This window comes from Miniopterus schreibersii (genome assembly GCF_964146895.1).
Source record: "Miniopterus schreibersii genome assembly, chromosome: 4".
In the NCBI taxonomy this organism is placed as follows: Eukaryota; Metazoa; Chordata; class Mammalia; order Chiroptera; family Miniopteridae; genus Miniopterus; species Miniopterus schreibersii.
In genome coordinates, this window is record NC_138105.1 from 70,732,120 (window position 1) to 70,739,531 (window position 7,412).

Consider the following 7,412-nt stretch of genomic DNA (forward strand, 5'->3'; position numbering starts at 1 on the left):
TTTGCGTCGTCCCAGAGACCGTGGCGCGATGTTTTCTCTCTCTTTCTCCTTTTTCTCTTTGGGAAAGAAAAAGAAAGAGGAGAAGAAATTCTACCAATCCAGAATCCGCCCACTTCTCTCCCCTCCAAAGGTCCCCACCGGGTCCAGTTTCCCTCCATCTTCCCTCACATACCAGAGTCGTCTCCTTTCAGGTCTTTCAGCTCCGCCTATCACCTCATAGTCTTTTCCCCCCTTAACAGGCCAAGGGTGTCTTCCAACAACTGTCAACTCACATCCCTCTTCTGCTTAGATCCCTTTATTGCTCCCACCTTTTCAGAGTAAAAGCCAAAGTCCTAACCACAGCCCACAAGGCACTGCACAGTCTGCCCCTCTGCCCTGTCACCTTGTCACCTTCCCTCTCTCCTCCCCCCCCCCCACGTTCCACTGTTCACTCCTTCCAGCCACAGTGGTCTCCTGGCTCTTCCTTAAATATTTATCAATTCAATGAAAGAACCCTTTGAGCTAGTTCCTTTGCTCCAGATTTGCAGATGAGAAAACTGAGGCTCAGAGAGAAGCCCCTCATCCAAATTATGAACCCAAGATGTTTATGGCCCTTGCCCTGAGGAGCAGGATGTCTCTCTAATTCTCCAACCCACCCATTTTACAGATGGGGAGGATGTGGCAGAGTAAGATTCCCAGCCACCCTGACTAGGAATGGGCCTCCTGCTGCCTGCCAGTTTCCAGGCTGCCTCCCCAGATGTCCCAAATTCTCACTTCAACCATCCAGCATTGGTTTACTCAGTGATTATTTATCTATGCCTGTGGGGGACTTTAGTGACACTGGAAATAGTTGCACTCCAGGCTTGAAACTTGAGGACCAAGAACTAATTGTACAATTTTGACCAAATATGATAACTGCAGCTGCTCTGGCCCCTCTCCAATCAGCTCTGGGGCCTTGGAAACCATAAATCACACCTCACCCCCATTCCTGCCTGCTGGAAAACCTGTTCCAATCTCTCTTGAGCTCATAGGAAAAACTTCCACCCCTCACCTGGTCTACAAGGTGGTTCTATCAGGCCTCTCCCCACCTGGCTAGCTACATCCCCCCTTCACACTCCCTCACCCCACCCAGCAACACTGACCTCCTCTCTGTTCTTCAAATATTTTCAACTTACTTCCAATCTCAGGACCTTTGCGTTGGTTGTTCCCTGGTCTGAAATGCCCTTCCATCATATGTCCTTAAGGCTGGCCTCTTATGATCATTTAGGTCTCTGTTTAAATGTCATCTCCTCTCAGAGACCTTCCCAGATTACCTCCATTCCCTGTCACATATGGCCCATGGCCCTGTTTTATTTATTTTAAATGTCGCTCCTTTCTAAAATTGCCCAGTGTCTGGCTTATGCTCACTTAATCTTCGTGGAGTGAGTGATTGGATGCAGTGTGAAGGGAAAGGTATTCCAGGCCTGTGGAGGCTTTGAGGAAGCAGTCATCCCACTGTGGAGAAGGCAGAAAGGCTGGCACTGAAGTTGAGTTGTGAAGAACAAATTAGGAATTCGCAAAGTAGATAAAAAGGAAAAGGGTATCTGGTGGAAGGAACAGCAGGAGCAAAGGTTAAAGGTGGGTGAGGGAGAACCTGGCATGCCCTGATTCCTCGGCCCTCCCCTGCCCTCGCTCATTCTACTCTGGCTTCACAGCCTCTTCACTGCTCCTCAAACATCAGGACTTTCACACTACCTGTCCCCTCTGCTTGCAGTGCTTTTCCTTCTCATCTTGGCATTCTCTCTTCCTCACTTCATTTCCATTTTTGCTCACTTTCTTAGAGAAGTCTTCCCAAACTACATCCCCACCTAAAACAAGCCCCATGCTCTCCCTACCAAATTCTACCCCTCACATAGCTTGATTTTTCTTCCTTACAAATTTCAATAAATTTCACTCTACTCTTTTCTTTCTTGTCTGTCTTGGCCAGGAAGATATCAGTTCCCCCAAGACTGGAATCATTGCCTTTCTTATTCACTGCTGGGTCCCTGGTTCCTAGAACAGGGTTTAGCACAGAGAAGATGCTCAGTAAGTAGCTGCTGGATGTATAGATGGATGAACAAACATAGGGGCATGACTAGGGTGTGTAGTGCTGATGAAACTGGAGCGGGGGGGCAGGCTCCAGATGTTGCAGATGGTGGGGGTGGAGTTCAGACTTGACCCTAAGAACTGTGGGAGCCAGATAGATTCTTAGCAGGGGAGGAACTGAATGAGAATTGTTTCTCTACAGATAAGGCTCTTTGCTAACCAACTCTCCACCAGTAAGGACCAGAGAAAGAAATGGATGTAGATTTATCTAACAGCAGAAGAACTAAATGTGTCAACAAGGCTAAGGTCAAAAACAACTCCTTGAGAGGGGATAAAAAAGCAAGTAGGGCCCTGGCCGGTGTGGCTCAGTGGTTAGAGCATCATTGGCCTGTGCACCGAAGGGTCTCAGGTCCAATTCCTGGTTAAGGGCATGTACTGGGGAGGTTGCTGTATCTCTTTCACATTGATGTTTCTTTCCTTCTCTCTCTCCCTCCCTTCCTCCCTTCCACTCTCTGAAAAAGCAATAGAGAAAATACACTTTGGTGAGGATTAACCAAAAAAAAAAAAAAAAAAGCAAGTAGGAAAAAAATGATACCATTTGATACTGTTGATATCATTAATAGAAAAAGTCAGAAAGTAAAGCTATATATCAAGTTTGTGGATAAGTATGGATTAGTATGCTTATAGTGTGCCTTGCATCCTGGCTGAGGAGGATCAGGCTACTTGGGTTCAAATCCTGACACCATCACACACTAACAGTGAGACTCAGAACAAGTTACTTCACTGCTCTGTGCCTCAATGTGTTTATCTGTAAAAGGGGACGATAGTAACAGCGCCTACCTCATAGGGTTGCTGGGAAGCTTAAATGAATTGATTCTTGTAAAGCACAGAAGAGGGGTGTGGTCATTGTTCAGTCTCATTATTTTTATTGGGGATATTTCTGCAATGCAGGGAGGGGAATGGAGTTAGGGAGGTGAAGATAAGTGACTTCCACTTTAACTGTAATGTGTTATGTCATTTATTTTTAATTATAAATTATTTTGATTGAGGTGCAATTTACAGATGGTAAAGTACACAGATCTTTTGGTGCACAGCTCTGTGAATTCTTATATATGTATACACTCCTGTGGTCAATACCCAGTCCACTACCCTGATGCGTAGATTTTACACGTGTCCTTTCCCAAGCAACCTCGTCCTATAGATTCTATCATCATAGATTAATTTTGCCTCTTCTTAAACTTTGTACTGCATGGAATCATTTCATGATTTTTTTTTTTATGTCTGGATTTTTATGTCTGGATTCTCTCAACATGTTTTGTTTCTATTGAAATAAAATTCACATACCATATAATTCACTCTTTTTAAGTGTGAATTCTAGTGATTTTTAGTTGTTATACAAAGTGCTGAGATCCCAGAAAACCTCAATGTATTGTTCTTGGATTCCCAAAGAAATAACCCAGAGGACTGGCTGTGAAAGACATGGGTTTCTTATGACTTATATGTGCACCAGTGGTGGCTGACCTATGAAGTTGAACCAAGTCCCATCTGGCTGGAGGGTGGGTGTGGAAGTGGCAGCCTGCCAGTGCTTTCCCACCACAAGGTTTTATAGAGTACAGAAAACAGAGAAAAACAGGGCATGCAGGGGGAGGGGGATGTGTTTTCTCAAAAGCTGTGTGAGTTCAAAACTGCTATCTGTTTTCTTGACTGAGGAGCTGGCGAGGCTCCCAAGGTCTCACAGGCTGCTTACTGATGGACTTGAGCATGGGAAGGGGCCTCTGTTCCCATTTACATTAGTATATTCACAATGAACATGTTTTTGACATTCATTGATAATGTCATGAGTATCGATAGCTCATTCCTTTTATTTCTAAAGGTATTCCATGATGTAGAATGAAGTTTCTTTCTTCATTCACTTGTTGATGGACATTTGGGTTGTTTGCAGTTTGGGGCTATTATGCATAAATAATGTTCATTGTTGGTTATCTTTTTGTGGGCAAAAAGTATTTCATGTACTGTTATAGCTTTACCTAAGAGGGTTGTTTAATCATGAGGTAGGTGCCTGTTTAACCCAATGGGTCTCATCTGGGCTGATTTTGTCCCCTCCCCCAAGAAGAACATTAGCAATGTCTGGAGATGTGAGAGATTTTGGGTTGTCGCCATTGGAGGTGGGGTGGTTGCTATGCATCTGCTGGTCAAGACCAGGGATGCTGCTGAATACCCTACAATGGGACAGTCCCCACCACAAAGAATGATCTGGCCCAAACAGCAAGAGTGCTGAGGTTGAGAAACCTGCTTAACCTTATTACAAACTGCCGAATCATTTTCCAAAGTGACTTTCTCATTTTACGTGCCCACCAGAGTCTCTCCAGCCCCTGGCACTGTCAGTCTTTTTAGCTATTTGGGCAGGTGTGTTTTAAATCTTTTATATCTTAAAATAATTCTGAATTGATCAAGCTAATATGAAAAATGTTAATGTTTGTTAATCTTGGGTGGTTGTAGTGGGTATACCTTAGGAGGCTCTAATCTTTTCCTTTTCTGGATATATAGTTTGGGAGAGGTGATTGTTTTTTGAATCACCTGGCTTCCCCTGGCTGCATGGATGGTGGGCGTACTGGAGTGTTTTCGTTTTCCCAGACTTCTCAACTGGACTCAGCTCACTTCAGCGACCTCCTCCACAACTCATCTCAGATGATCTAATTACTCCCAAGCTTGCCTCCCACCTGCTTTCCTGGGGCACCTCCTCTATCCCCAGGGGAAATGGTTTTCTCCAGGCTTTGGTCTCTCTACTTTCACAGGATGCTGGCCAAGTCTAATGGAGGGAGATGGCCTAGACTTAAATCCCTGGCAGCCTTGGGCCTTGGGAGATTAACCTTCTCTGGACCTCAGGTCACCTACCTGACAATGAATATGCTAAAACACACCCCTCTTCGTAGGGTGCGGATTCAATCTGTGTATATATAGGGTGTCCTAAAAAGTGTATACACACACTGAATAATTATAAAGGCAGTATGTATTAAAATACATTTCATTTTCAAAATTGAGCTATCAGCTGTTACAGTGTGTATCCATTTTGGGGGGACACACTGTATTTAGATTTCTCAGGACAAGGCTGAGTACTAGGGCAGGGCCTAGGGTGAGGAGAGTGAAGTCATTTCCTCAGGTACAAAATTTAAGGGGGTGCCAAAAAACTCATGATACATGTTTTAATGCAATAATTTTAAAAATTTAATGCAAAAAGTTCAAATAAAGACAGCACCAGTAATCTTTATCTTTTTCTTCTGCCTCAGGAATCAACACGGCTTGGCATCATGCAGCACTGTTACTGATTCCTGTCTACTTAAAAAATAATTTCAATATGTTTTTATTGATTTCAGAGAGAGGGGAAGGGAGAAGGAGAGAGAGAGAAAAAAACATCAGTGTGAGAGAAGAACATCGGCCAGTTGCCTCCCGACCAGGATGGGACCTGTAACCTCGGTATGTGCCCTGACCAGGAATGGAACCTGAGACATTTTGGTACACAGGACAACACTTCAACCAACTGAGCCACACTGACCAGGGCAGAATCAAACTGTTTGAAATCTATAATGAACAAAATATCAAAATTTTAAGCCCTGGCTGGTGTGGTTCAGTTGGTTGAGTGTTGTCCTGTGCACAGAAAGTTCTCTAGTTCAATTCCAGGTCAGGGCACATGCCCAGGTTTTGGGTCTGATCCCAGGTTGGGTGTGTACCAGAGGCAACTGACTGATGTTTTTCTCTCACGGTGATGTTTCTCTCTCTCTCTCTCTCCCTCCCTCTCTCTCTCTCTCTCTCTCTCTCTCTCTCCTCTCTCCTTCTCTCTCTCCTCTCTCCTTCTCTCTCTCTCTCTCTCTCTCCTTCCCTCTCTCTCTCTCTCTCTCTCCCCCCCTTCCTCTCTAAAATCAATAAAAACATATCTTTGGATGAGGAATAAACAAAATAAAACGTTTTGATTTTCAAATAGTGCATTCAAGTATTATTTATCTTGATGACTGAGGTGTTTTTGTTTTATTTTTGGTGTCCCCTTAAATTTTGCATGCCTCACTCTCATCCTGGCCCTGCTAGTCACATAGCAGGTGATTTGTAAGTGCTATGGTGTAATTATTACCTACAATATCTACTTATAGTATGTAAAGCCTCCCTCTGGATGGACTGATTTCTCTTCATTGGGCTTTTTGGCTGAAACTATACCTCTAGTGACTTCAGCTTTATATGCGTTGTCTAGAAAATAGACCCCAAGATAGCCTTGACTAAATAAAGTTGAAGTGCTAGAACCTCCTTGAAAAACAGTGGTGGAAAACTGTGTCATGGGCTTAGGGAGACTAGAATGCTAGAGCAGGCTTATCTTTTTGACCTGCTTAGCTGCACTAGCCTCCCTTCAAACCCCAAATCAAAACATAGCTGAGAAAAGACTGACTATACCAGGCGTGGGCAAGGACTGAAAGTAACTGGAACTTTCACAGGGTGCTAGTGGGAGTGTGAAGTGTAACTATCACTTAGGAAAACTCAGGACCCACCTGAAACTAATACAAAATATTAAATGTAAACTGTAAAAAACAAAAGACAAAACACTTCAGGATCTACTAAAGCTGCACACATGACCTAGGGCCCACCAATCCACTTCCAGGTATTTACCAGGGAGCAGTGAACTTATGCTCATAAAAATACCTGTACAAGCTTTATTCATATGGCCAGACACTGAAAACAACCAAATGTCCATCAATAGTGAATGGAGCCCAGCCGGGTGTGGCTCAGTGGTTGAGCATCGACCTAGAATCCAGGCGATTGGGGTTCGATTCCTGGTCAGGGCACATGCCCGGGTTGCGGGCCCCATCCCCAGTTGGGGGCGTGCAGGAGGCAGCTGATCAATAATTCTCTCATCATTGATGTTTCTATCTCTCTCTCCCTCTCCCTTCCTCTCTCGGAAATCAATAAAGATACATTTTAAAAAAAAAAAGTGAATGGAAAAACTATATTGGTTATATCCTGGTATAACCATACAGTGGAATACTACACAGCAGTAAAAAAGAACGAAACATTGATGTGTGCAGCAACATGGACACATCTCAAAACATATTTTAATGTGTTTTTATTGATTTGAGAGAGAGAGACAGAGATAGAAACATCGTTTTGAGAATCGTTGACTGGGTGCCACCTGCACGCCCCCTACTGGGGGTCCAGCCGGCAACCCGGGAATCGGACCTGCAACGTCTTGGTGCAGCCACACCAACGGGCTCCAAACATTTTGTTGAGCAAAAGAAGCCAGACTGAAAAGAATTCATTGCATATTCCACTTATATTAAATTCAAGAACAGACAAAACTATAATGATAGAAATACATATAGTGGTTGCCT